The sequence below is a fragment of the Scyliorhinus torazame genome, unplaced genomic scaffold, assembly GCF_047496885.1.
Source record: "Scyliorhinus torazame isolate Kashiwa2021f unplaced genomic scaffold, sScyTor2.1 scaffold_743, whole genome shotgun sequence".
Classification (NCBI taxonomy): Eukaryota; Metazoa; Chordata; class Chondrichthyes; order Carcharhiniformes; family Scyliorhinidae; genus Scyliorhinus; species Scyliorhinus torazame.
The window spans coordinates 56,839-84,271 of NW_027308470.1; the positions used below are offsets into that span (position 1 = coordinate 56,839).

Here is a 27,433-nt window from a genome sequence, read left to right on the forward strand (position 1 = left end):
CTCACATAGTTTGTTTCTGAAGCAAGTCCATGCAAACGATCAAGGCATCCAGAACTTGGGGGAAGTCAAGGTTCAAACAAAACAGGAATAAAACATGATATACATTAATTCAGCCCGTTTGTTTTATAATCTGCTCAGCAATTGTAATTCATGCTTAATTAGGTACCAACATAGGTACCAACGACATAGGTAGGAAAAGGAATAGGGATGTAAGGCAGGAATTCAGGGAGCTAGGGTGGAAAATTAGATCTAGGATAAACAGAGTAATTATCTCTGGGTTGTTACCCGTGCCACGTGATAGCGAGACGAGGAATAGGGAAAGAGAGGAGTTGAACGTGTGGCAACAGGGATGGTTTCAGATTTCTGGATAATTGGGGCTCATTCTGGGGTCGGTGGGAACTCTACAAATGGGATGGTCTACACCTGGACCAGAGGGGTACCAATATCCTGGGGGGGAAATTTGCTAATGCTCTTCGGGAGCGTTTAAACTAGTTCAGCACGGGCTTGGGAACCTGAAATGTAGCTCCAGTATACAGGAGGTTGAGAGTAGTGAGGTCATGAGTAAGGTTTTAAAGTTGCAGGAGTGTACCGGCAGGCAGGAAGGTGGTTTAAAGTGTGTCTTCTTCAATGCCAGGAGCATCCGGAATAAAGTGGGTGAACTTGCGGCATGGGTTGGTACCTGGGACTTCGATGCTGTGGCCATTTCGGAGACATGGATAGAGCAGGGACAGGAATGGTTGTTGCAGGTGCCGGGGTTTAGATATTTCAGTAAGCTCAGGGAAGGTGGTAAAAGAGGGGGAGGGGTAGCATTGTTAGTCAAGGACAGTATTACGGTGGCAGAAAGGACGTTTGATGAGGGCTCGTCGACTGAGGTAGTATGGGCTGAGGTTAGAAACAGGAAAGGAGAGGTCACCCAGGAGTTTTCTTTAGGCCTCCGAAAAGTTCCAGAGATGTAGAGGAAAGGATTGCAAAGATGATTCTCGATAGGAGCGAAAGCAACATGCTAGTTGTTATGAGGGACTTTAACTTTCCAAATATTGACTGGAAACGCTATAGTTAGAGTACTTGAGGTGGGTCCGTTTTTGTCCAATGTGTGCAGGAAGGTTTCCTGACACAGTATGTAGATAGGCCAATGAGAGAAGAGGCCGTATTGGATTTGGTACTGGGTAATGAACCAGGACAGGTGTTAGATTTGGAGGTAGGTGAGCACTTTGGTGAGAGTGACCACAATTCGATTACGTTTACTTTAGTGATGGAAAGGGATAGGTATATACCGCAAGGCAAGAGTTATATCTGGGGGAAAGGCAATTATGATGCGATGAGGCAAGACTTAGGATGCGTCGGATGGAGAGGAAAACTGCAGGGGATGGGCACAATGGAAATGTGGAGCTTTTTCAAGGAACAGCTACTGCGTGTCCTTGATAAGTATGTACCTGTCAGGCAGGAAGTGGTCGAGCGAGGGAACCGTGGTTTACTACGGCAGTCGAAACACTTGTCAAGAGGAAGAAGGAGGCTTCTGTAAAGATGAGACATGAAGGTTCAGTTAGGGCGCTCGAGAGTTACAAGTTAGCTAGGAAGAACCTAAAGAGAGAGCTAAGAAGAGCCAGGAGGGGACATGAGAATTCTTTGGCAGGTAGGATCAAGGATAACCCTAAAGCTTTCTATAGATATGTCAGGAATAAAAGAATGACAAGGGTAAGAGTAGGGCCAGTCAAGGACAGTAGTGGGAAGTTGTGCTTGGAGTCCGAGGAGATAGGAGAGGTGCAAAATGAATATTTTTCATCCGTATTCACACAGGAAAAAGACAATGTTGTCGAGGAGAATACTGAGATTCAGGCTACTAGAGGGGCTTGAGGTTCATAAGGAGGAGGTGTTGACAATTCTGGAAAGTGTGAAAATAGATAAGTCCCCTGGGCCGGATGGGATTTATCCTTGGATTCTCTGGGAAGCTAGGGAGGAGATTGCTGAGCCTTTGGCTTTGATCTTTAAGTCATCTTTGTCTATAGGAATAGTGCCAGAAGACTGGAGGATAGCAAATGTTGTCCTCTTGTTCAAGAAGGGGAGTAGAGACAACCCCAGTAACTATAGACCAGTGAGCCTTACTTCTGTTGTGGGCAAAATCTTGGAAAGGTTTATAAGAGATAGGGTGCAAAATCATCTTGAAAGGATTAATTTGATTAGACATAGTCAACACGGTTTTGTGAAGGGTAGGTTGTGCCTCACAAACCTTATTGAGTTCTTTGAGAAGGTGACCAAACAGGTGGATGAGGGTATAGCAGTTGATGTGGTGTATATGGATTTCAGTAAAGCGTTTGATAAGGTTCCCCACGGTAGGCTACTGCAGAAAATACGGAAGCATGGGATTCAGGGAGATTTAGCAGTTTGGATCAGAAATTGGCTAGCTGGAAGAAGACAAGGGGTGGTGGTTGATGGGATGTGTTCAGACTGGAGTCCAGTTACTAGTGGTGTACCACAAGGATCTGTTTTGGGGCCACTGCTGTTTGTCATTTTTATAAATGACCTGGAGGAGGGCGTATGGAGGATGTGTGAGTAAATTTGCAGGTGACACTAAAGTCGGTGGAGTTGTGGACAGTGCGGAAGGATGTTACAAGTTACAGAGGGACATAGATAAGCTGCAGCGCTGGGCTGAGAGGTGGCAAATGGAGTTTAATGCAGAAAAGTGTGAGATGATTCATTTTGGAAGGAATAACAGGAAGACTGAGTACTGAACTAATGGTAAGATTCTTGGCAGTGTGGATGAGCAGAGAGATCTCGGTGTCCATGGACAAAGATCCCTGAAAGTTGCCACTCGGGTTGAGAGGGTTGTTAAGAAGGCGTACGGTGTGTTAGCTTTTATTGGTAGAGGGATTGAGTTTCGGAGCCATGAGGTCATGTTGCAGCTGTACAAAACTCTGGTGCGGCCGCATTTGGAGTATTGCGTGCAATTCTGGTTGCCGCATTATAGGAAGGATGTGGAAGCATTGGAAAGGGTGCAGAGGAGATTTACCAGAATGTTGCCTGGTATGGAGGGAAGATCTTATGAGGAAAGGCTGAGGGACTTGAGGCTGTTTTCATTAGAGAGAAGAAGGTTAAGGGGTGACTTAATTGAGGCATAGAAGATGATCAGAGGATTGGATAGGGTGGACAGTGAGAGCCTTTTTCCTCGGATGGTGATGTCTAGCACGAGGGGACATAGCTTTAAATTGAGGGGAGATAGATATAAGACAGATGTCAGGGGTAGGTTCTTTACTCAGAGAGTAGTAAGGGCGTGGAATGCCCTGCCTGCAACAGTAGTGGACTCGCCAACAATAAGGACATTCAAATGATCATTGGATAGTCATATGGCCGAGAAGGGAATAGTGTAGATGGGCTTTAGAGTGGTTTCACAGGTCGGCGCAACATCGAGGGCCGAAGGGCCTGTACTGCGCTGTAATGTTCTATGTTCTATGACTCATTCCTAACAATAATGAACCCAGGTCACCATAATATCTAATACACGGTTTCCCAAACGGGTGTCCGGGGAACTCGGGGTCCCTGGGAGACTCTCAGGGGGTCTATGGCAAGATGGGCACATTTGAAAAATGCTGCATAACTGCTTGTCCACTCAAAGGTTATCTTTCTGTCTGCTTGGGCAAGCGTGATCAGCGGAGAGGGACTCAAAACGGAACTTCCACTGGAGCAGGGAAGTGAACAGAGTGGGCCACAGAGTGGGCCTCAAAGCAGGGGACCTAACTAAGGTTCTATACAGCTGCAACATGACTTGCCAATTCTTATACTCAATGCCCCGGTCAATGAAGGCAAGCATGCCGTATGCCTTCTTGACTACCTTCTCCACCTGTGTTGCCTCTTTCAGTGACCTGTGGACCTGTACACCTCGATCTCTCTGACTATCAATACTCGAGGGTTCTACCATTCACTGTATATTCCCTACCTGCATTAGACCTTCCAAAATGCATTACCTCACATTTGTGCGGATTAAACTCCATCTGCCATCTTTCCGCCCAAGTCTCCAAACAATCTAAATCCTGCTGTATCCTGACAGTCCTTCATATCAAAGCTCCAAAATCTAGGACTTGGCTCCCCACTCTGCAACTGGATCCTCGATTTTCTGACCAACAGACCACAATCAGATAGAATGAACAACAACACCTCCTCCACAATAGTCCTCAACACCGGGGCACCGCAAGGCTGCGTACGTAGCCCCCTACTCTACTCCCTGTACACACACGACTGCGTGGCAAAACCTGGTTCCAACTCCATCTACAAGTTTGCTGACGATACGACCATAGTGGGCCGGATCTCGAATAACGCCGAGTCAGAATACAGGAGGGAGATAGAGAACCTAGTGGAGTGGTGTAGCGACAACAATCTCTCCCTCAATGCCAGCAAAACAAAAGAGCTGGTCATTGACTTCAGGAAGCAAAGTACTGTACACACCCCTGTCAGCATCAACGGGGCCGAGGTGGAGATGGTTAGCAGCTTCAAATTCCTAGGGGTGCACATCTCCAAAAATCTGTCCTGGTCCACCCACGTCGACGCTACCACTAAGAAAGCACAACAGCGCCTATACTTCCTCAGGAAACTAAGGAAATTCTGCATGTCCACATTAACCCTTACCAACTTTTACAGATGCACCATAGAAAGCATTCTATCGGGCTGCATCACAGCCTGGTATGGCAACTGCTCGGCCCAGGACCGCAAGAAACTTCAGAGAGTCGTGAACACCGCCCAGTCCATCACACGAACCTGCGTCCCATCCATTGACTCCATCTACACCTCCCGCTGCCTGGTGAAAGCAGGCAGCATAATCAAAGATCCCTCCCACCCGGCTTACTCACTCTTCCAACTTCTTTCATCGGGCAGGAGATACAGAAGTCTGAGAACACGCACGAACAGACTCAAAAACAGCTTCTTCCCCACTGTCACCAGACTCCTAAATGACCCTCTTATGGACTGACCTCATTAACACTACACCCTGTATGCTTCATCCGATGCCAGTGCTTATGTAGTTACATTGTATATGTTGTGTTGCCCTATTATGTATTTTCTTTTATTCCCTTTTCTTCCCATGCATTTAATGATCTGTTGAGCTGCTCGCAGAAAAATACTTTTCACTGTACCTCGGTACACGTGACAATAAACAAATCCAATCCAATCATCGCTTTCCGCAATCCCACCAACCTTTGCGTCGTCTGCAAACTTACGAATCAGACCAATTACATTTTCCTCCAAATCATTTATATGTACCATGAACAGCAACGGTCCCAGCACTGATCCCTGCGAAACACCACTGGTCACAGCCCTCCAATCAGAAAAGCACCCTTCTATTGCTACTCTCTGCCTTCTATGACCTAGCCAGTTCTGTATCCACCTTGCCAGCTCACCCCTGATCCCATGTGACTTCACCTTTTGTACTAGTCTGCCATGAGGGACCTTGTCAAAGGCCTTACTGAAGTCCATATAGACAACATTCACTGCCCTACCTGCATCAATCATCTGTGTTACCTTTTCGAAGGGGGTGAGGGGTGAGTGTGTGAGAGGGGGTGGAGTGTGTGAGAGGGAGTGAGTTTGTGTGAGAGGGGGTGAGTGTGAGAGAGGGGGTGAGTTTGAGTGTGAGAGAGGGGGTGAGTTTGTGCATGAGAGGGGGTGAATGTGTGTGAGGGGGTGAGTGTGTGTGAGGGGGTGAGTGTGTGTGAGGGGGTGAGTGTGTGTGAGAGGAGGTGGAGTGTGTGTGAGAGGGGGTGGAGTGTGTGAGGGGGTGAGTGTATGAGAGAGGGGTGAGTGTGTGTGAGGGGCTGTGTGTGTGAGGGGGTATGTGTGAGAGGGGGTGGAGTGTGAGAGAGGGACTGAGTTTGTGTGAGAGGGGGTGAGTGTGAGAGAGGGGGTGAGTTTGAGTGTGAGAGAGGGGGTGAGTTTGTGCATGAGAGGGGGTGAATGTGTGTGAGGGGGTGAATGTGTGTGAGGGGGTGAGTGTGTGTGAGGGGATGTGTGTGTGAGGGGGTGAGTGTGTGTGAGGGGGTGAGTGTGTGTGAGGGGGTGAGTGTGCGTGAGGGGGTGAGTGTGTGTGAGAGGGGGTGGAGTGTGTGTGAGAGGGGGTGGAGTGTGTGAGGGGGTGAGTGTATGAGAGAGGGGGTGAGTGTGTGTGAGAGGTTTGTGTGTGAGGGAATGAGTGTGTGAGGGGGGAGTGTGTGTGTGAGAGGGGGGTGAGTGTGTGTGTGAGAGGGGGTGAGTGTGTGTGAGAGAGGTGTGAGTGTGTGTGAGGGTGTGTGTGTGTGTGAGAGGGGGTATGTGTGAGAGGGGGTGAGTGTGTGTGAGAGGGAGTGTGTGAGGGGGTAATCTGTGAGAGGGTGTGAGTTTGTGAGAGGGGGAGTGTTTTAGAGAGGGGGGGAGTGTGTTAGAGGGGGCGAGTGTGTGTGAGAGGGGGTGAGTGCGTGTGAGGGGGTGGGTGTGTGTGAGGGGCTGGGTGTGTGTGAGAGGGGGTGTGTGTGAGAGGGGCTGAGTGTGTGAGAGGGGGTGAGTGTGTGAGAGGGGGTGAGTGTGTGAGAGGGGGTGAGTGTGTGTGAGAGGGGGTGAGTGTGTGTGGGAGGGGGTGAGTGTGTGTGAGAGGGGGAGTGTTTGAGAGAGGGGGTGAGTGTGTGTGAGAGGGGGTGAGTGTGTGTGAGAGGGGGTGAGTGTGTGTGAGAGAGGGTGAGTGTGTGAGAGAGGAGGGTGTGTGTGTGTGAGAGGGGGTGAGTGTGTGTGAGAGGGGTGAGTGTGTGTGTGTGTGAGAGGGGGTGAGTGTGTGAGAGGGGGTGAGTGTGTGAGAGGGGGTGAGTGTGTGAGAGGGGGTGAGTGTGTGAGAGGGGGTGAGTGTGTGAGAGGGGGTGAGTGTGTGAGAGGGGGTGAGTGTGTGAGAGGGGATGAGTGTGTGAGAGGGGATGAGTGTGTGAGGGGGTGAGTGTGTGAGAGGGGGTGAGTGTGTGTGAGAGGGGTTGAGTGTGTGTGAGAGGGGGGTGAGTGTGTGTGAGAGGGGTTGAGTGTGTGTGAGAGGGGGTGAGTGTGTGTGAGGGGGTGAGTGTGTGTGAGAGGGAGTGTGTGAGAGGGGGTGAGTGTGTGAGAGGGGGTGAGTGTGTGAGGGGGTGAGTGTGTGTGAGAGGGGGTGAGTGTGTGTGAGAGGGGGTGAGTGTGTGTGAGAGGGGGTGAGTGTGTGTGAGAGGGGGGTGAGTGTGTGTGAGAGGGGTTGAGTGTGTGTGAGAGGGGGAGTGTTTGAGAGAGGGGATGAGTGTGTGTGAGAGGGGGTGAGTGTGTGTGAGAGGGGGTGAGTGTGTGAGAGAGGAGGGTGTGTGTGTGTGAGAGGGGGTGAGTGTGTGTGAGAGGGGGTGAGTGTGTGAGAGGGGGTGAGTGTGTGAGAGGGGGTGAGTGTGTGAGAGGGGGTGAGTGTGTGAGAGGGGGTGAGTCTGTGAGAGGGGGTGAGTGTGTGTGAGAGGAGTTGAGTGTGTGTGAGAGGGGGGTGAGTGTGTGCGAGAGGGGGTGAGTGTGTGTGAGAGGGAGTGTGTGAGAGGGAGTGTGTGAGAGGGGGTAAGTCTGTGAGAGGGTGTGAGTGTGTGAGAGGGGGAGTGTTTGAGAGAGGGGGTGAGTGCGCACGCGAGGGGGTGAGTGTGTGTGAGAGGGGGTGAGTGTGTGTGAGAGGGGGGTGAGTGTGTGTGAGAGGGGTTGAGTGTGTATGAGAGGGGGAGTGTTTGAGAGAGGGGGTGAGTGTGTGTGAGAGGGGGTGAGTGTTTGTGAGAGGGGGTGAGTGTGTGTGAGAGGGGGTGAGTGTGTGTGAGAGGGGGTGAGTGTGTGTGAGAGGGGGGTGAGTGTGTGTGAGAGGGGGGTGAGTGTGTGTGAGAGGGGTTGAGTGTGTGAGAGGGGTTGAGTGTGTGTGAGAGGGGGAGTGTTTGAGAGAGGGGGTGAGTGTGTGTGAGAGGGGGTGAGTGTGTGTGAGAGGGGGTGAGTGTGTGAGAGAGGAGGGTGTGTGTGTGTGAGAGGGGGTGAGTGTGTGTGAGAGGGGTGAGTGTGTGAGAGGGGGTGAGTGTGTGAGAGGGGGTGAGTGTGTGAGAGGGGGTGAGTGTGTGAGAGGGGGTGAGTCTGTGAGAGGGGGTGAGTGTGTGTGAGAGGAGTTGAGTGTGTGTGTGAGGGGGGTGAGTGTGTGCGAGAGGGGTTGAGTGTGTGCGAGAGGGGGTGAGTGTGTGTGAGGGGGTGAGTGTGTGTGAGAGGGAGTGTGTGAGAGGGAGTGTGTGAGAGGGGGTAAGTCTGTGAGAGGGTGTGAGTGTGTGAGAGGGGGAGTGCGCGCGCGAGGGGGTGAGTGCGCGCGCGAGGGGGTGAGTGCGCGCGCGAGGGGGTGAGTGCGCGCGCGAGGGGGTGAGTGCGCGCGCGAGGGGGTGAGTGCGCGCGCGAGGGGGTGAGTGCGCGCGCGAGGGGGTGAGTGCGCGCGCGAGGGGGTGAGTGCGCGCGCGAGGGGGTGAGTGCGCGCGCGAGGGGGGTGAGTGCGCCCGCGAGGGGGTGAGTGCGCCCGCGAGGGGGTGAGTGCGCGCGCGAGGGGGTGAGTGCGCGCGCGAGGGGGTGAGTGCGCGTGCGAGGGGGTGAGTGCGCGCGCGAGGGGGTGAGTGCGCGCGCGAGGGGTGAGTGCGCGCGCGAGGGGGTGAGTGCGCGCGCGAGGGGGTGAGTGCGCGCGCGAGGGGGTGAGTGCGCGCGCGAGGGGGTGAGTGCGCGCGCGAGGGGGTGAGTGCGCGCGCGAGGGGGTGAGTGCGCGCGCGAGGGGGTGAGTGCGCGCGCGAGGGGGGTGAGTGCGCGCGCGAGGGGGTGAGTGCGCGCGCGAGGGGGTGAGTGCGCGCGCGAGGGGGTGAGTGCGCGCGCGAGGGGGTGAGTGCGCGCGCGAGGGGGTGAGTGCGCGCGCGAGGGGGTGAGTGCGCACGCGAGGGGGTGAGTGCGCGCGCAAGGGGGTGAATGCGCGTGCAAGGGGGTGAATGCGCGTGCAAGGGGGTGAATGCGCGTGCAAGGGGGTGAATGTGCGTGCAAGGGGGTGAATGCGCGTGCGAGGGGGGGGGTGCGCGTGCGAGGGATGTGAGCTCGAAAAGGGCTTGCATCCTTTCTTCTACTTCAGGGAACAAAAAAGATTTTACTTGTCCTGACCTGACCGAGTTGGATAATGACAAAATAAAGAACAGATGCTGGAAATCAAACAGAACAAAAAAAACCACCAAAAATGTATACCTGAATCGTGAATTTTTTAAAGTGTTTTTATTGGTTGTCACAATTGTGTTACATTTTCCATTCGTACTTTAATTTTTACAGGTTTCATCAGACTACATATTGAGCCAAAGAGAAATTAATATTTACAAGTGTTCATTAGGCCAAGAAAAAAACAGGAATAAACAGACAAAACAGAAAGAGAAAAAAAAACACGGCACAAAGTCAAACAATAATAATAATAAACGCTTATTGTCACAAGTAGGCTTCACTGAAGTTACTGTGAAAAGCCACTAGTCGCCACATTCCGGCGCGTGTTCGGGGAGGCTGGTACGGGAATTGAACCCACGCTGCTGACCTTGTTCTGCATTGCAAGCCAGCTGTTTAGCCCACTGTGTTAAACCAGCCCCAAAATGCCCAAAAGGGGCATTTTAAATATTTACATTCCCCCCCCGCCCCCGTGGACCCTATTTGGCCATGCTGCCTTTGTTGGGCTCCCAATGTTGTCGAGCGTGTATTGCCCAGTGTGTTTGTTATCTCTATTGTTCCCAATTGTCCTCGGGCCTGTCCTCTGCAGCTAAGTCCCGTGTTTTTTTTTTTTTAAATGTGTTTTATTCCAAACGTATATAAAAACAGCAACATAGACAAAAAACATTCTACAAACTCACAGTCCACAGTTTGTACTATTTTTCCCCTTTTTACCCCCTCCCCTGTGACGAACAGTTCCTCAAACTTGGTCATGAATAACCCCACCGTGTGACGAAAACCTCCGCTGACACCCTCAACTCAACTGGAGAAAATTGTACAAGACCCCCAGCCAGGCCGCCACCCCTGGCCGCATATCCGACCTCCAATTTAGCAAGATCCATCGCCAGGCAATTAGAGAGGCAAAGGCCACAATTTTGTCCACCTTCCGAACAGTTCCGGCACTTTCAATACCCCGAAGATCGCCACCATTAGGCCTGACCTCCACCCCCACAATCGCAGATAACATCAGTAGCACAGTGGTTAGCACTGTTGTTTCACTGCTCCAGGGTCGATTCCCGGCTTGTGGAGTCTGCACGTTCTCCCAGTGTCTGCGATGGTTTACTCCGGGTGCTCCGGTTTCCTCCCATAAGTCCTAAAAGACGTGCTGTTAGGTGAATTGGACATTCTGAATTCTCCCTCAGTGTACACGAACAGGTGCCGGAATGTGGCGACTAGGGGCTTTTCACAGTAACTTCATTGCAGTGTCAATGTAAGCCTACTTTTGACACTAATAAAGATTATTATTAAACATCCCAAACACCGCTTCCCAGCATCTCTATAGCTTCTCGCAATCCCAAAACATGTGCGCGTGATCGGCCGGCCCTCGCCCACACTTCTCTCACTCATCGGCCATCCCTGGAAGGACCCACTCATCTTTGCCCAGGTCACATGCACCCTGTGGACTACCTTGAACTTAATAAAGCTCATCCTTACGCAAGTGGTTGAATTTACTCCACGCATCGCCTCACACCACAGTCCCCAGCTTGTTCCCCTCCACAGCTCCTCCTCGCATTTGTTCTTAATCCTCACCTCCAGCGCCACCGCCGTGCTCCCCCAACCACCCGTACATATCCTCAATCCTACCCTCTCACATCTGGGAGCAGCAGTTGCTCCAATAAAATATACTCCGACAACCGGGGAAACATCCTCCTCTCCTTTCACGCAAAATCCCTCAGCTGCATATATGTAAATTCACTCTCCCGCAGCAAACCTCTCCAGCAACTCATCCAGACTGGCAAACTTCCCTTCCAGATACAAGTCCCTCACCCTCTCCAGACCTGCCTCCTTCACTTCCCATAGATCCCATCCATCGCCCCTAGCTTAACCCTATGGTTCCCGATGGCAACAACGACATCCCTGCCAACTTAAAATGCCTCCGCAGCTGATTCCACATCCTGACCGTTGACTGTACCACCGGGCTCCCCTGATACTTCCCTGCATTTAGTGGCAGAGGGGCTGTCACCATAACCCTCAGACTGGAATCCCTTCAGGACTCCTCCTCCATCTTGACCCACTCCCAACCCCCCTCCCCTCCTCCCACCCCCACACCATTGCCTCACTGTCTCACATTCTCCACATTCACCGCCCAGTAATAGTGCAGCAGGTTCAGGAGTGCTAACCCTCCTTTCTGCCTCTGTAGCAGGGCCCTGTTTACCCTCGGCATCTTCCCCATCCATATAAACTCCGAAATCAATGTCTCCATTTTCCAGAAGGCCTTAGTGAGAAAGATCGGGAGGGTCTGGAAAACAAACAGGAACCTTGGCAGCACATTCTTAGCTTTTATTGGTAGAGGGATTGAGTTTCGGAGCCATCAGGTCATGTTGCAGCTGTACAAAACTCTGGTGCAGCCGCATTTGGAGTATTGCGTGCAATTCTGGTCGCCGCATTATAGGAAGGATATGGAAGCATTGGAAAGGGTGCAGAGGAGATTTGCCAGAATGTTGCCTGGTATGGAGGGAAGATCTTATGAGGAAAGGCTGAGGGACTTGAGGCTGTTTTCGTTAGAGAGAAGAAGGTTAAGGGGTGACTTAATTGAGGCATAGAAGATGATCAGAGGATTGGATAGGGTGGACAGTGAGAGCCTTTTTCGGATGGTGATGTCTAGCACGAGGGGACATAGCTTTAAATTGAGGGGAGATAGATATAAGACAGATGTCAGGGGTAGGTTCTTTACTCAGAGAGTAAGGGCGTGGAATGCCCTGCCTGCAACAGTAGTGGACTCGCCAACATTAAGGGCATTCAAATGGTCATTGGATAGACATATGGACGAGAAGGGAATAGTGTAGATGGGCTTTAGAGTGGTTTCACAGGTCGGCGCAACATCGAGGGCCGAAGAGCCTGTCCTGCGCTGTAATGTTCCATGTTCTATGTTCTAAGCACATGAACAGACGGTGTAAAACACACATCCCTCCCCTTCCCATTCACTATTTCTCGGGTTTCTCAATAACAATTATTATCTGGCTATCTTTGTGCTATCACTTATCTCCTTCAGACAGCTGTTATTAAAAGGATACTATCAGCTTGATGGTCACTTGCCCTGATGCCGCCCTGAACATCTTCCAGGAAATCAAAGTCAGGAATCATCAGGTTTCTGTGCACAGTAATGTTTTGGTATTGATCTGCTGTTGCAAGGGGGTTAGAAGTTCCATCCGTGCCAAATAGGACTAAGGCTGTCTCGTCTTTAGTCTCAGCAAATACCTACATCAAAAAAACCACACAAAAAACTGGTCAAGACTATACATCGTACAATGTTGAAGCAAAACAAATTGATGATAATAATGATAATCTTCATTGTCACAAGTAGGCTTACATTAACACTGCAATGAAGTTACTGTGAAAATCCCCTCGTCACCACATTCCGGCGCCTGTTCGGGTACACAGAGAGGGCGAATTCAGTGTCCAAATTACCTAACAGCACGTCTTTCGGGACTGTGGGAGGAAACCGGAGAACCCAGAGGAAACCCACGCAGACACGGGGAGAACGTGCAGACTCCGCACCGTGACCCAAGCTGGAAATCGAACCCGGGACCCTGGCGCTGTGAAGCAACTGTGCTAACCGCTGTGCTACAGTGCCGCCCTATAGGAGGAAAAAGGTAGGCGAGGAAGATAGGCCTGTAAGTAGCAGCTGTAAAATGTCAGGTAGTAAACCATGGGACAAAAATAGAGGAAACAAATAATTAAACTGAGACCTTTTAGGTGTAGATTTGTCGTTAAAAGTGGCACTGCAAACACATTTTTAAAAACAAAAAATCATTGTTTTGTTTACCTGGAGGCACAGAATATAAATATCATCATAGAAAGATGGAAAATGGGAGCAGAAGTGGGTCATTAGACCTTTGGAGTCTGCTCTGCCATTCAATATGATTGTGGCTGATCCTCTCTTTCAATGCGATGCTCCCATTCTCTCCCCATAACCCTCACAACATTTAAGAAACATTTACATGACCACTTCAAATACCGTAGCATACAAGGCTACGGACCAATTGCTGGAAAACAGGATTAGGATAGGTGCTTGATGGGCCGAAGGGCCTCTTGCTGTGCTGTAAAATTTATCGGCTTGATATTTAACAACACAATCTAAACTACAACACAACTATGACACTATTCAAATATGGTAGAGGCGGCAGAAGAGCATTCTGGGAGAAGTCAACTCAGTCACCTCAACCAGCAGGTAAGTGATTGACTGGTGACTAGTAAGTAGTTTTTCTTTTTTCTCTTGGCGTTGTTGTTGTTGTAAGGTAACTTAAGGGTTAAATCATGGCAGGAGATCCCAGACCCATAGCATGCTCCTCATGTGCGATGTGGGAGTTCAGGGACACGTCCACTGTCCCTGGCTCCTTCATGCGCAAGAAGTGTGTCCAGCTGCAGCTCCTGTTAGACCACTTGTCGGCTCTGGAGCTGCGGATGGACTCACGTTGGAGCAGCCGCGATGCTCAGGACGTCGTGGATAGCATGTTTATTGAGTTGGTCACACCGCAGTTAAAAATTACTGAAGGAGATAGGAAATGGGTGACCACCAGAAAGAGGAAGAGTAGGAAGGTAGTAATAATAATCAATTATTGTCACAAGTAGGCTTCAATGATGTTACTGTGAAAAGCCCCAAGTCGCCACATTCCGGCGCCTGTCCGGGGAGGCCGGTACAGGAATTGAACCCGCGCTGCTGGCCTTGTTCTGCATTACACGCCAGCTGTTTAGCCCACCGTGCTAAACCAGTCCCTAAACCAATGAGTCATCTCCCTCCAAAACAGATATAGTTTTGGATACTGTTGAGGGAGGTGGCTCAGCAGGGGAAAGCAGCAGCAGCCAGGTTCATGGCACCATGGCTAGCTCTGTGAATGGGCCCAGTAATGCTAAGAGAAATGAAACACAGGGAGAGTGTACAGAACATACCGGACAGATGGTCTGAAAAAGCAGGGCAGAGAGCAAGGGAAGTCTGGATTAAACTGCATTTATTTCAATGCAAGGGGTCTGACAGGCAAGGCAAATTAACTCCGGGCATGGATGGGTACATGGGACTGGGATATTATAGCTGTTACTGAAACATGGCTAAAGGAGGGGCAGGACTGGCAGCTCAATGTTCCGGGGTACAGATGCTCCAGGAAAGATAGACCAGGAGATAGGAGAGGAGGGGGAGTTGCGTTTTTGATTAGGGACAGTATCACGGCAGTGCAGAGAGAGGATATATCCGAGGGTTCACCCACTGAGTCTATATAGGTAGAACTGAAAAATAAGAAGGAAGAGATCACTTTGATAGGATAATACCATAGGCCCCCAAATAGTCAGCGGGATATTGAGGAGCAAACATGTAAAGAGATTACAGATAGCTGCCGGAAAAATAGGGTGGTAATAGTTGAGTACTTTAACTTTCCCAACATTGGGGACTTCCGGTGGCGTCTATGAAGGAGTAAATCGCACATTTGGTGGCTCCCGCTCGGGTCTGACTTTTGAACCTTTTCCCCCGATTTTTTTACCGGACTTGATTTGTAAAATCGATGACAGAGGGAATTGTGTACTGGATTCCCACATCGGTGCATGTAGAGGAGGATTAGAAGTGTTCGGAAAGGCAGAAACAGGACAGAGCAGGCTTGGGCTGAACGTCCATAAAACAAAAAACAAGAAACTTTATTTTTAAAAACATAAACGTTGCAGCAGAGTTCAAAGTTCTCAGTCCGACACTAGTCCTTTTTGCGAAGTCCAGCGCTTCCTCGGGCGACTCAAAATAGAAATGTTGCTCCTCGTATGTGACCCAGAGGCGGGCTGGATACAACAGCCCAAACTTCACCTATTTCTTGAAAAGGGTCGACCTGATCTGGTTAAACCCCGCTCTTCTCCTGGCCACCTCCGCACTCAGGTCCTGATAGATCTGCAGGATACTGTTGTCCCATTTGCAGCTCCATGTCTGCTTGGTCCACTGTAAAGCACGCTCCTTATCCAGCTACTGTGGAATCTCACCACCATTGCCCTCAGGGGGTCTCCCATTCGCGGTTTCCTCGCGAGCGCTCTGTGAGCCCTGTCCACCTCCAAGGGTCGGGGGAATGCCCCATCCCCCAGCAGCTTCTCGAACATGGCCGCTATGTATGCCCCAGCGTCCGCTTCTTCGGATCCCTCAGGGAGCCCAACGATTCTCAAGTTCTGCTGGCGGGACCTGTTCTCTAGGCCCTCCACCTTCTCCAGGAGCCTTTTCTGCTGGTCTCTCCGCATCCCCGCCTCCATCTCCACCGCTGTTTGATGTTCCTCCTGGCCAGCCAGCACCTTCTCTACTTTCTGGATCGCCCGATCTTGGGCATCCAATCTAAGCTCCAGCCGCCCAATTGATTCTTTAATCGGTTCCAAGCAGTCCTGCTTCTACTTGGCGAAGCCCTCCTGGATAACTTGCATTAGCTGCTCCGTTGACTGCTGGGGCCACAGGCCAGAGGTCCGGTCCTCCGCCATGCTGTCTCCTGCTTCAGCCCAAGTACTCCCTGTCGTACGTTATTGAAGCACTATTAGCGTTGGCAATACTCTGCTGTGCAGTGCAGACTATGCGCCTCCGCAAGTGGAGAAGGAGAGCGTACCGCGCTCGAACCCCGGTATACCGGATCCAATCCCCTATGTTCGGGTATGACCCGACCCCAGACCCCCGCGTTAATACAAAAGTAAAGAACAAGCACTTGCGTTTTCCTGTAAATAAAAGATGTACAAAACTACCTGTAACAAGAAAAAAAATGTATGATCCTGAGCTTGACTGCCAAGCCAGGAAAGAATATATGGAATGTTATGATTGTTGTTGTATGTTTTAGAGAGATAGGATGATGCAATGCTTGATGAGTGTATTTAGGTAAAATTAGAGGTTCAAAGTTTTTATTTTTTTTAGATATGACATAGGCCTGACATAGCGCCCTCAAGAATTGTTTATGTAAATTATTGTGCATAGCTAGGGTCAGAATAGTGGCCATGTAGGAGGTGTCCCCCCGGTCAGGGAACGGAAAGGACAAAATTTATGTGATCCTTCACGCTTCGCATTAGGATCACAAGGAGGGACTGTAGCCACCTAAAATGGCTGATTCCCTATTAATTTGGCCAAAACACGATTTAAAATGGCTAACCGAAAAGGCTGATGGGAAAAGCAGCCAACAGGACACAAACGGACAGCTGCAGACAGGATAGCGTATTCGGCTCTGGGGAAGTCGGCCCAGATCGATACTCAAGACTATTAGCAGCACATCGCTGTTGTAACCCCCCTGTTCAAGAAGGGAACAAGGAAAATGATGGAAAATTATAGGCCAATTAGCCTAACCTCGGTTGTTGGCAAGATTCTAGAATCCATTGTTAAGGATGAGATTTCTAAATTCTTGGAAGTGCAGGGTCGGATTAGGACAAGTCAGCATGGATTTAGTAAGGGGAGCTCGTGCCTGACAAACCTGTTAGAGTTCTTTGAAGAGATAACAAATAGGTTAGACCAAGGAGAGCCAATGGATGTTATCTATCTTGACATCCAAAAGGCCTTTGATAAGGTGCCTCACGGGAGACTGCTGAGTAAAATAAGGGCCCATGGTATTCGAGGCAAGGTACTAACATGGATTGACGATTGGCTGTCAGGCAGAAGGCAGAGAGTTGGGATAAAAGGTTCTTTTTCGGAATGGCAACCGGTGACGAGTGGTGTCCCGCAGGGTTCAGTGTTGGGGCCACAGCTGTTCTCTTTATATATTAACGATCTAGATGACGGGACTGGGGGCATTCTGGCTAAGTTTGTCGATGATACAAAGATAGGTGGAGGGGCAGGTAGTATGGAGGAGGTGGGGAGGCTGCAGAAAGATTTAGACAGTTTAGGAGAGTGGTCCAAGAAATGGCTGATGAAATTCAACGTGGGCAAGTGTGAGGTCTTGCACTTTGGAAAAAATAGAGGCATGGACTATTTTCTAAACGGTGACAAAATTCAGAATGCTGAAGTGCAAAGGGACTTGGGAGTCCTAGTCCAGGATTCTCTAAAGGTAAACTTGCAGGTGGAGTCCGTAATTAAGAAAGCAAATGCAATGTTGACATTCATCTCAAGAGGCTTGGAATATAAAAGCAGGGATGTACTTCTGAAGCTTTATAAAGCATTAGTTAGGCCCCATTTAGAATACGGTGAGCAGTTTTGGGCCCCACACTTCAGGAAGGACATACTGGCACTGGAGCGGGTCCAGCGGAGATTCACACGGATGATCCCAGGAATGGTAGGCCTAACATACGATGAACGTCTGAGGATCCTGGGATTATATTCATTGGAGTTTAGGAGGTTGAGGGGAGATCTAATAGAAACTTACAAGATAATGAATGGCTTAGATAGGGTGGATGTAGGGAAGTTGTTTCCATTAGCAGGGGAGACTAGGACCCGGGGGCACAGCCTTAGAATAAAAGGGAGTCACTTTAGAACAGAGGTGAGGAGAAATTTCTTCAGCCAGAGAGTGGTGGGTCTGTGGAATTCATTGCCACAGAGGGCGGTGGAGGCCGGGACGTTGAGTGTCTTTAAGACAGAAGTTGATAAATTCTTGATTTCTCGAGGAATTAAGGGCTTTGGAGAGAGAGCGGGTAAATGGAATTGAAATCAGCCATGATTGAATGGTGGAGTGGACTCGATGGGCCGAATTGCCTTACTTCCACTCCTATGTCTTATGGTCTTATCAACCCAGACATCTGCAGTTTAATCGGCTATCCCCGGAAACAATTGCAACATATTAGCAATTGAATGCCGGGCCAGACCTGTCGGCGCCTGCAATGGCCGAAACAAAGACAGGTGAACGACCACCCCCCAATCGAGGAATCGCCCCATGATTGGAGCATATCGAACCCAATCACTTGGGACTCAGGGTCAAGGGCCGCCCCGAGAGGCGGGAAGCCCCTGGGCCCTATAAAGTGAGGGGCCAAGTTCAGATCGCTCTCTCTCTCCCTTCTTCACCTGCTCGCAACCTTCGCAAGAACAAAGAACAAAGAAATGTACAGCACAGGAACAGGCCCTTCGGCCCTCCAAGCCCGTGCCGACCATACTGCCCGACTAAACTACAATCTTCTACACTTCCTGGGTCCGTATCCTTCTATTCCCATCCTATTCATATCTTTGTCAAGATGCCCCTTAAATGTCCCTATCGTCCCTGCTTCCACTACCTCCTCCGGTAGTGAGTTCCAGGTACCCACTACCCTCTGCATAAAAAACTTGCCTCGTACATCTACTCTAAACTTTGCCCCTCTCACCTTAAACCTATGCCCCCTAGTAATTGACCCCTCTACCCTGGGGAAAAGCCTCTGACTATCCACTCTGTCTATGCCCCTCATAATTTTGTATACCTCTATCAGGTCGCCCCTCAACCTCCTTCGTTCCAGTGAGAACAAACCGAGTTTATTCAACCGCTCCTCATAGCTTATGCCCTCCATACCAGGCAACATTCTGGTAAATCTCTTCTGCACCCTCTCTAAAGCCTCCACATCCTTCTGGTAGTGTGGCGACCAGAATTGAACACTATACTCCAAGTGTGGCCTAACTAAGGTTCTATACAGCTGCAACATGACTTGCCAATTCTTATACTCAATGCCCCGGCCAATGAAGGCCAGCATGCCGTATGCCTTCTTGACTACCTTCTCCACCTGTGTTGCCCCTTTCAATGACCTGTGGACCTGTACTCCTAGATCTCTTTGACTTTCAATACTCTTGAGGGTTCTACCATTCACTGTATATTCCCTACCTGCATTAGACCTTCCAAAATGCATTACCTCACATTTGTCCGGATTAAACTCCATCTGCCATCTCTCCGCCCAAGTCTCCAGACAATCTAAATCCTGCTGTATCCTCTGACAGTCCTCATCGCTATCCGCAATTCCACCAACCTTTGTGTCGTCTGCAAACTTACTAATCAGACCAGTTACATTTTCCTCCAAATCATTTATATATACTACAAAGAGCAAAGGTCCCAGCACTGATCCCTGTGGAACACCACTGGTCACAGCCCTCCAATTAGAAAAGCATCCCTCCATTGCTACCCTCTGCCTTCTATGGCCTAGCCAGTTCTGTATCCACCTTGCCAGTTCACCCCTGATCCCGTGTGACTTCACCTTTTGTACTAGTCTACCATGAGGGACCTTGTCAAAGGCCTTACTGAAGTCCATATAGACAACATCTACTGCCCTACCTGCATCAATCATCTTAGTGACCTCCTCGAAAAACTCTATCAAGTTAGTGAGACACGACCTCCCCTTCACAAAACCGTGCTGCCTCTCACTAATACGTCCATTTGCTTCCAAATGGGAGTAGATCCTGTCTCTAAGAATTCTCTCCAGTAATTTCCCTACCACTGACGTAAGGCTCACCGGCCTGTAGTTCCCGGGATTATCCTTGCTACCCTTCTTAAACAGAGGAACAACATTGGCTATTCTCCAGTCCTCCGGGACATCCCCTGAAGACAGCGAGGATCCAAAGATTTCTGTCAAGGCCTCAGCAATTTCCTCTCCAGCCTCCTTCAGTATTCTGGGGTAGATCCCATCAGGCCCTGGGGACTTATCTACCTTAATATTTTTTAAGACACCCAACACCTCGTCTTTTTGGATCACAATGTGACCCAGGCTATCTACACCCCCTTCTCCAGATTCATTTAGTACCTCGCCCATTTCCTCTGGCTCCACACATAGATTCCCTTGCCTATCCTTCAGTGGGCCAACCCTTTCCCTGGCTACCCTCTTGCTTTTTATGTACGTGTTACCTTCAACAAAGAACTGTAAGTCTGACTCCAGCGATCGCTACCCGATAGAGACTCCTAGCCATCGACCCGTATCAGCCTTTTGAATCCCGCAGGCCAGATCCAATTCGATAAACTATTAGTTTCCCTGACCTGGTGGGCCATCTCCTAAAGCTAAGTATTGGCCAGTAGTGGTAGGTTTTGATATAGATAGTAGGATTATTGTGTAAGTATCTATTGCTGTACATAATAAATGACCGTTGATTTCAATCTTACTAAGCGGTGTGCTGACTTATTAATCATAACTCGAGCTTGAACCACGTGGCGGTATCAGAAAGATACCTGGTGACTCGTGAGCAAAGGTGACATAATCAGAGCTAATAAAACTAAGGCTAAAAAGAGCAACACTACTCACACGTGCATAAAGTGTACTCCCGGATTGATTTCTTTATTCTGAGCAGGGCTCTACTGACGGGGGTGGTGGACACGGGGTACTCGGCGATCACAATCTCAGACCATGCACTGGGTTGACCTACAGGTTAGTAAAGACAGCAACCAGCGCCCGCACTGGAGGTTAGACGTGGGACTTGTAGCGGACGAAGAGTTGTGCGGGCAGGTGAGGAAATGTGTTCAGAATTACCTGGAGGTCGATGGCACAGGGGAAATTTCGGCAGCGGTGGTCTGGGAGGCATTGAAGGTGGTGGTTAGAGGGGAGCTGATCTCGATACGGGCCCACAGAGAGAAGGTAGACAGGGCAGAGACAGACCGACTGGTAAAGGAGATACTACAGATCGACAGGAGGTATGCGGAGACCCCAAAGGCAAGGCTTTTAAGGGAACGGTGGAGGCTAGAGGCGGAGTTTAGCTTGTTAACCATAGGAAGGGCGGTAGAGCAGCTGAGAAAGGAAAGGGGGTGATTTATGAGCATGGAGAGAAGGCCAGTAGAATGCTTGCACAGCAGCTTAGAAAGAGGGACGCAGCCAGGGAGATAGGAAAAGTAAAGGATGGAGACGGGAACCTGGTGGGAGACTCAGCAGGGGTGAATAAGGCATTTAAGGAGTTTTATAGTAAGCTGTACGGGTCGGAACCCCCACCTGGGCCAGAGGGAATGAGGCACTTACTAGGGGGGCTAAATTTACCAAAGGTGGATGGGGGGCTGGTGATAGGGCTGGGGGCCCCGATCAGGATCGAAGAGATAGCAGAGGGGCTGAAGGCCATGCAGTCGGGTAAAGTCCCGGTGTCGGATGGGTACCCAGTGGAGTTCGATAAAAGGTTCTCTGGGATATTGGGGCTGGTGTTGATGAGGATGTTCAATGAAGCTAGGGAGAGAGGGGTGCTTCCCCCGACGATGTCACAGGCCACGATCCCACTGATCCTGAAGCAGGACAAGGATCCGGAGTTGTGTGGGTCGTACAAGCCAATATCCCTGTTGAATGTGGACGCCAAACTGTTGGCCAAAATTTTGTCCTCTAGGATTGAAGACTGCATTCTGGACGCGATTGGGGAGGTCCAGACGGGGTTCGTTAAGGGAAGGCAGTTGGTGGCCAATGTAAGAAGGTTGCTAAATGCGATCATGATTGACCCAGAAGGCAGGGAGGTGCAGGTAGTGGTCGCAATGGACGCAGAGAAGGCTTTTGATCGAATAGAATGGGAAAATCTGAGAGAGGTACTGGGACGGTTCGGATTTGGCAGGGCTTTATTGACTGGGTCAGGTTGCTGTATCAGGCTCCTGTGGCGAGCGTACGGACGAAAAGGACAACATCGGACTATTTTAGGCTACATCGGGGAACGAGACTGGGATGGCCCCACTGTTGTTCGCGTTAGCTATAGAGCCATTGGCAATTGCACTAAAGGCCTCAAGGGGCTGGAAGGGGCTGGTCCAGGGTGGGTGGGTGGGTGGGGGGGGTGAAACACAGAGTCTCTCTTTACGCGGACGACCTGCTCCTGTATGTATCGGACCCAGCAGAGGGGATGGAAGAAATCATGAGGATTCTGGGGGAATTTGGCCAGTTTTCGGGGTACAAACTAAATATGTGGAAAAGCAAGATGTTTGCGATCCAGGCAAGGGGACAGGAGAGGCGACTAGGGGAACTGCCGTTTAGAGTGGTAGGGGGAAGCTTTAGATATCTAGGCATCCAAGTGGCGCGGGAATGGGAACGGTTGCACACACTTAATCTGGCCCAACTAGTAGACCAAATGAAGGATGTTTTCCGAAGGTGGGACAAACTCCCATTGTCACTATCCGGGAGGGTCCAGACGATGAAGATGACGGTCCTCCCGAGATTCCTGTTTGTGTTCCAGTGTCTACACATCTTTATTCCGCTGTTCTTATTTAAACGGGTTAACAAGTCATCACGGGCTTTGTATGGGTGGGCAAGACCCCACGAGTAAAAAAGGGGGTGCTTGAGCAGAGCCGGGGAGAGGGCGGGCTGGCGCTGCCAAACTTCAGAAACTATTATTGGGCGGCGAATATAGCCATGATCAGGCAGTGGGTGGTGGGGGGAGGGTCGGCATGGGAGCGTATGGAGGCGGCTTCATGCAAGGGCACCAGTTTGGGGGCGTTGATAACGGCGTCTCTGCCATTCCCGCCGGCACGGTACTCCACCAGCCCCGTGGTGGTGGCAGGCCCTGAGAGTCTGGCAGCAATGGAGGAAGCCTGTGGGAGTGGAGAGAGCATCGGTCTGGTCTCCAATTTGTAATAATCACCGGTTTGCCCCGGGAAGGATGGACGGGGGTTTCGGAGATGGCAGAGGGCAGGAATTGAGAGGATGGGGGATAGGTTTATAGAAGGAAGCTTTCCTAGCTTGAGGGAGCTGGAGGAGAAATTTGGATTGGCATGGGGAAATGAATTCAGGTACCTGCAGGTGCGGGACTTCCAACGTAGGCAACCTTCCCGATCCTACCACCAAGGGGGATACAGAATAGGGTCGTTTCCAGAGTGGGGGTGGGAGAAGGGAAGGTCTCTGACATCTATAAAAATGAAAATAAGGGCAGCACGGTAGCCTTGTGGATAGCACAATTCCTTCACAGCTCCAGGGTCCCAGGTTCGATTCCGGCTTGGGTCACTGTCTGTGCGGAGTCTGCACATCCTCCCGTGTGTGCGTGGGTTTCCTCCGGGTGCTCCGGTTTCCTCCCACAGTCCAAAGATGTGCAGGTTAGGTGGATTGGCCATGATAAATTGCCCTTAGTGTCCAAAATTGCCCTTAGTGTTGGGTGGGGTTACTGGGTTATGGGAATAGGGTGGTGGTGTTGACCTTGGGTAGGGTGCTCTTTCCAAGAGCCGGTGCAGACTCGATGGGCCGAATGGCCTCCTTCTGCACTGTAAATTCTGTTAAAAAAAAAATTTAAAACGGACATTGCGTGACAATCACCAGGCAGGAATGTTCCCTTCCAGTCGGGGAGCACTTCAGCAGTCAAAGGCATTCAGCCTCTGATCTCCGGGTAAGCGTTCTCCAAGGCAGCCTTCAGGACGCGCGACAACGCAGAATCGCCGAGCAGAAACTTGTAGCCAAGTTCCGCACACGAGTGCGGCCTCAACCGGGACCTGGGATTCATGTCGCATTACATTCATCCCCCACCATCTGGCCTGCGAAATCCTACCAACTGTCCTGGCTTGACACAATTCACACCTCTTTAACCTGGTGTTGTAAGACGTCTTGTTTTCGTACATGAATAGGATGGGAATAGAGGGATACGGACCCAGGAAGTGTAGAAGATTGTAGTTTAGTCGGGCAGCATGGTCGGCACGGGCTTGGAGGGCCGAAGGGCCTGTTCCTGTGCTGTACATTTCTTTGTTCTTTGTTTGTTCTCTGTCTTACTGTGCTCACCCCAGTCCAACGCCGGCATCTCCACATCATCTATCAGGAACTCATGGGGTCAGAGGACATGCAGACTGAGGAGCTGAAGCGTAAATGGGAAGAGGCGTTAGGAGGATGATAGAGGACGGTCTCTGGGCGGATGCATTGAGCAGAATCAACGCGTCCACAACATGCGCCAGGCTCAGCCTGATACAGTTTAAGGTCGTTCATTGGGCTCACATGATAGTGGCTGGGTTGAGCATGTCCTTTGGGGTGGAAGATAGGTGCACACATTGTGCGGGAGGACCAGCGAACCATGCCACATGTTTTGGACATGCCCAAAGCTCAGGAGATTCTGGCAGGGGTTTGCGGATGTCATGTCCAAGGTGTTGAAAACAAGGGTGGCACCGAGTCCGGAGGTGGCGATTTTCGAGGTGTTGGAAGATCCGGGAATCCAGGAGAAAGAGGCAGACATTCTGGCCTTTGCTTCCCTGGTAGCCCGGAGACGGATATTATTAGCTTGGAGGGACTCAAAGCCTCCGTAGTTGGAGACCTGACATGGCTAGCTTTCTCTGTTTGGAGAAAATCAAGTTTGCTTTGAGTGGGTCACTGTTAGGGTTTGCCCGGAGGTGGCAACCGTTCGTCGACTTCTTTGCAGAAATTTAATCGTCAGCAGAAGGGGGGGTTAGTTTAGCTTAGAGTAAGGGGTTAATAAAGGTGGGACCTGTAAGGGAGGAAGCAGACTTTTTGCACTTATAGACTCATGTACATTGTTTATTTTGTCGTTGTTGTAAAACCAAAAATACCTCGATAAACTGTTGATTAAAAAAAAACTTTCCCAACATTGACTGGGACAGCCATAGCATTAGGGGCTTGGATTGGTTTAATTCAGGTGACCCTGACCTATACAAGAAAGCCAGATATGATCTAAGGAAGTCCATCAAAGATGCCAAAAGACAGTCCCGGACCAAGCTCGAGTCCCAGGCTAGCCACACGGGCCCCCGCCGACTATGGCAAGGTCTGACAGACATAATGGGCTACAAGATGAAGGCATGTAAAATCGCTGGCTCCAATGCACCCCTCCCTGATGAGCTCAACGCATTCTATGCCTGCTTTGAACAAGAGATCAGCGAGAGCACGCCCTCCACCCCAGAAGCCGCGGATGAACTTGTATCTGAGATCACCATTGCAGACGTCAGAGCAGCCTTCTCGAAGGTCAACCCACGGAAAGCTACTGGCCCGAATGGGGTACCCGGGTGAGCAATCAGGTCTTGCGCGGATCAGCTGGCTGGGGTTTTCGCAGACATCTTCAACCTCTCTTTACAACAATCTGAGGTCCCTATCTGCTTCAAGAAGACGACCAGCATCCCTGTACCAAAGAAAAGCCAGGCAGCATGCCTTAATGACTATCGTCCAGTGGCTCTGACATCCATCATTATCTAACAAAATTAGAAAGTTTAACTTATGAAGCCTATGCCAATATGTGACTTGGATGCCAAATTACCAGAAGCTACCTCTGGCCGGGGGGGGAAGGGTAATTAATACCCCGCAGATTGGCTCCCCTCCCTGGGTGGTCAATCGGAAAGTACTCACTTTTCTCCAGGATTAACTTATAGGCTGAGAAGGAGCCAAAACCCCTCAGCTGTCTCATAATCTTGCCTCCCAGTAGTGGCGGTGTGTTTCTCATCTTCCGTCTCAGCTTCTGGGCGTAAATTGTTTCAGGAATAAATGAAAGTCCACCTTCATTTTAACCTCCAATTTAAGCACAGTCCAAAGGCTATGTCCTTCACCCTGGACTGCCAGGATGTTCAGTTTAAATCGCCCATCAGACATCTTTGATACCCGGTTGTGTCCACAGCATGCCCTTTCTTCCCTGGGCTTAATTGTGTGTTTTTGGCAGAGACTTTTCTGCACTGCTCCGTTTCCTCCGATAAGTCCCAGAAATGTGGCCTACTCACTTACAGTTCTTGCACTGGGCCCCCCTGTACAAGCAGTCAGTTTCAGAAAGTCCAGAACTGCCACACCGGTGACACTCTTGCTGCTCTGTGGGTTTCTTTTCTGTGACCTCCATTTTATGTACTTGGGTGCCAGCCCCTCGCTGTGGAGCTTCTTTGGCTGCTACTTCCATAGACCTGGCAATGTCCAATGAGGTTTTAAAATTTATATTTCTCTCAGTCAGTAGCCTTCGTTGAATGGTCTCATTTCATGCACCGAATATCTAAAACATTTCCAAACTTGCAGTATTAGAACATAGAACATCCAGTGCAGAAGGAGGCCATTCGGCCCATCGAGTCTGCACCGACCCACTTAAGCCCTCACTTCCTCCCCTATCCCCAAAACTCAATAACCCCACCTTCTGTGAGGTGCTTAAGGATCACGATGAATTGAGCCAGATTCCATTTGAGTTGTTTCCTCTTGTGGTATCTGAATTTCTCTGCAATTAGTAAGGGTTTTAGGGTCCTCCAAAATGGCAACTAATTCCTGGAATATTTTATCTGCAGGTTTGTCCAGTTGGACCAGAATTCTGAGCAAATTAAAGGCTTTACCACCTATCGTGCCATGGATTGCTATCAATTCATCTGCAATTTTATTTGCTGCAATATAATAGCTGAGTCTTTCAGTGTAGGTCTTTCAGCCTTCTGTTTCTTCTTCAAAATGTCTTGATGGCGTGAAATTGATCCGCCATCGTTTTTTTCCATGTTGTTCGGGAACAAAGGAATCTCCCGTCCTTCCCTCTCGCTCTTTCTCACTGGGTCCTGAAGCCAGGTGCGATTCCTCTCCTGTTGGTCCGACAGCGGGCGCACCAGCGAGTAAAATTTTTTCAAATTCTCTCTCACCCTTGCTGTCAAAATTCCCCTCCTCATCGCCAGTTAGTGTGCACTGGGTTATTTACTGGGCTGCAGTCAGAACCAAAGAACATATAACTGGTGGATTATTGTAACGCAACAGGCATGTTTTTATTTTTATTTTCTGTGCACTCTCACAGGCTTAAATACAAGACTAGGCCAAAAGTCTATGCACCAGACTGATGACGTTACCAGTGCTCACATGACTCACCTCTTAAAGGGACACTGCTCCAACATAACATACACCAACTATAATATAAAACCGATAGATTATTGTTATGCAAGGGAATCAGTTATCCAGGGTAGATTGTGGAATGTGAAATTCAAAACACAAACAGACGATCCATGATCTTATCAAATAGCAGAGCAGGCTCAAGAGGCTGAATGCCTACTTATGTTCCTATTTCATACATTTATAGCTATTGATGGGAAAAAAGCAGGGAAGAGCCAAAATAGGATAGTTCTTCCAATGCTCTGATGGCTTCCTTCTGTGCTGTGTCATTCTATAACTGTCACTCCTGACAGAGTGACAACCACAAATTACTTCTAACTTATTGCTGGCATTTGAAGCAGGTAATTAATGCGAGTACAGCCAGTGCCCTCGTAATTTTACCTCTCTGTACGTCATCATTATCGGGAAAAGTAGGAAAATTGCACACGGAGGAAAGTATATTATACAAAGTATATTATATACTTATATATACTAATATACAAAGTATATTAAAAGTATATTATACAAAGAGTAAAACCTGTTACCTGACGTTGAACAAACATCAGCACAACTTTCTGAGCTTGGTCAAATGGAGTCTCCTCCCCCGGAGGCGAGTTCCTTGTTGTAAATCCCACATCCCAGCACAGGACAATGGCACTCT

The 27,433-nt window shown here is 49.9% G+C and overlaps 1 long non-coding RNA gene across 1 annotated transcript; it reads right to left on the bottom strand.

Moving 5' to 3' along the window:
- Positions 1–27,433, bottom strand: LOC140406640 (uncharacterized). The gene is made up of 3 exons (XR_011939213.1): positions 27,318–27,433; positions 12,249–12,432; positions 1–54 (listed from the first exon to the last, which is right to left on the bottom strand). It is a non-coding gene; the product is annotated as an uncharacterized lncRNA (long non-coding RNA).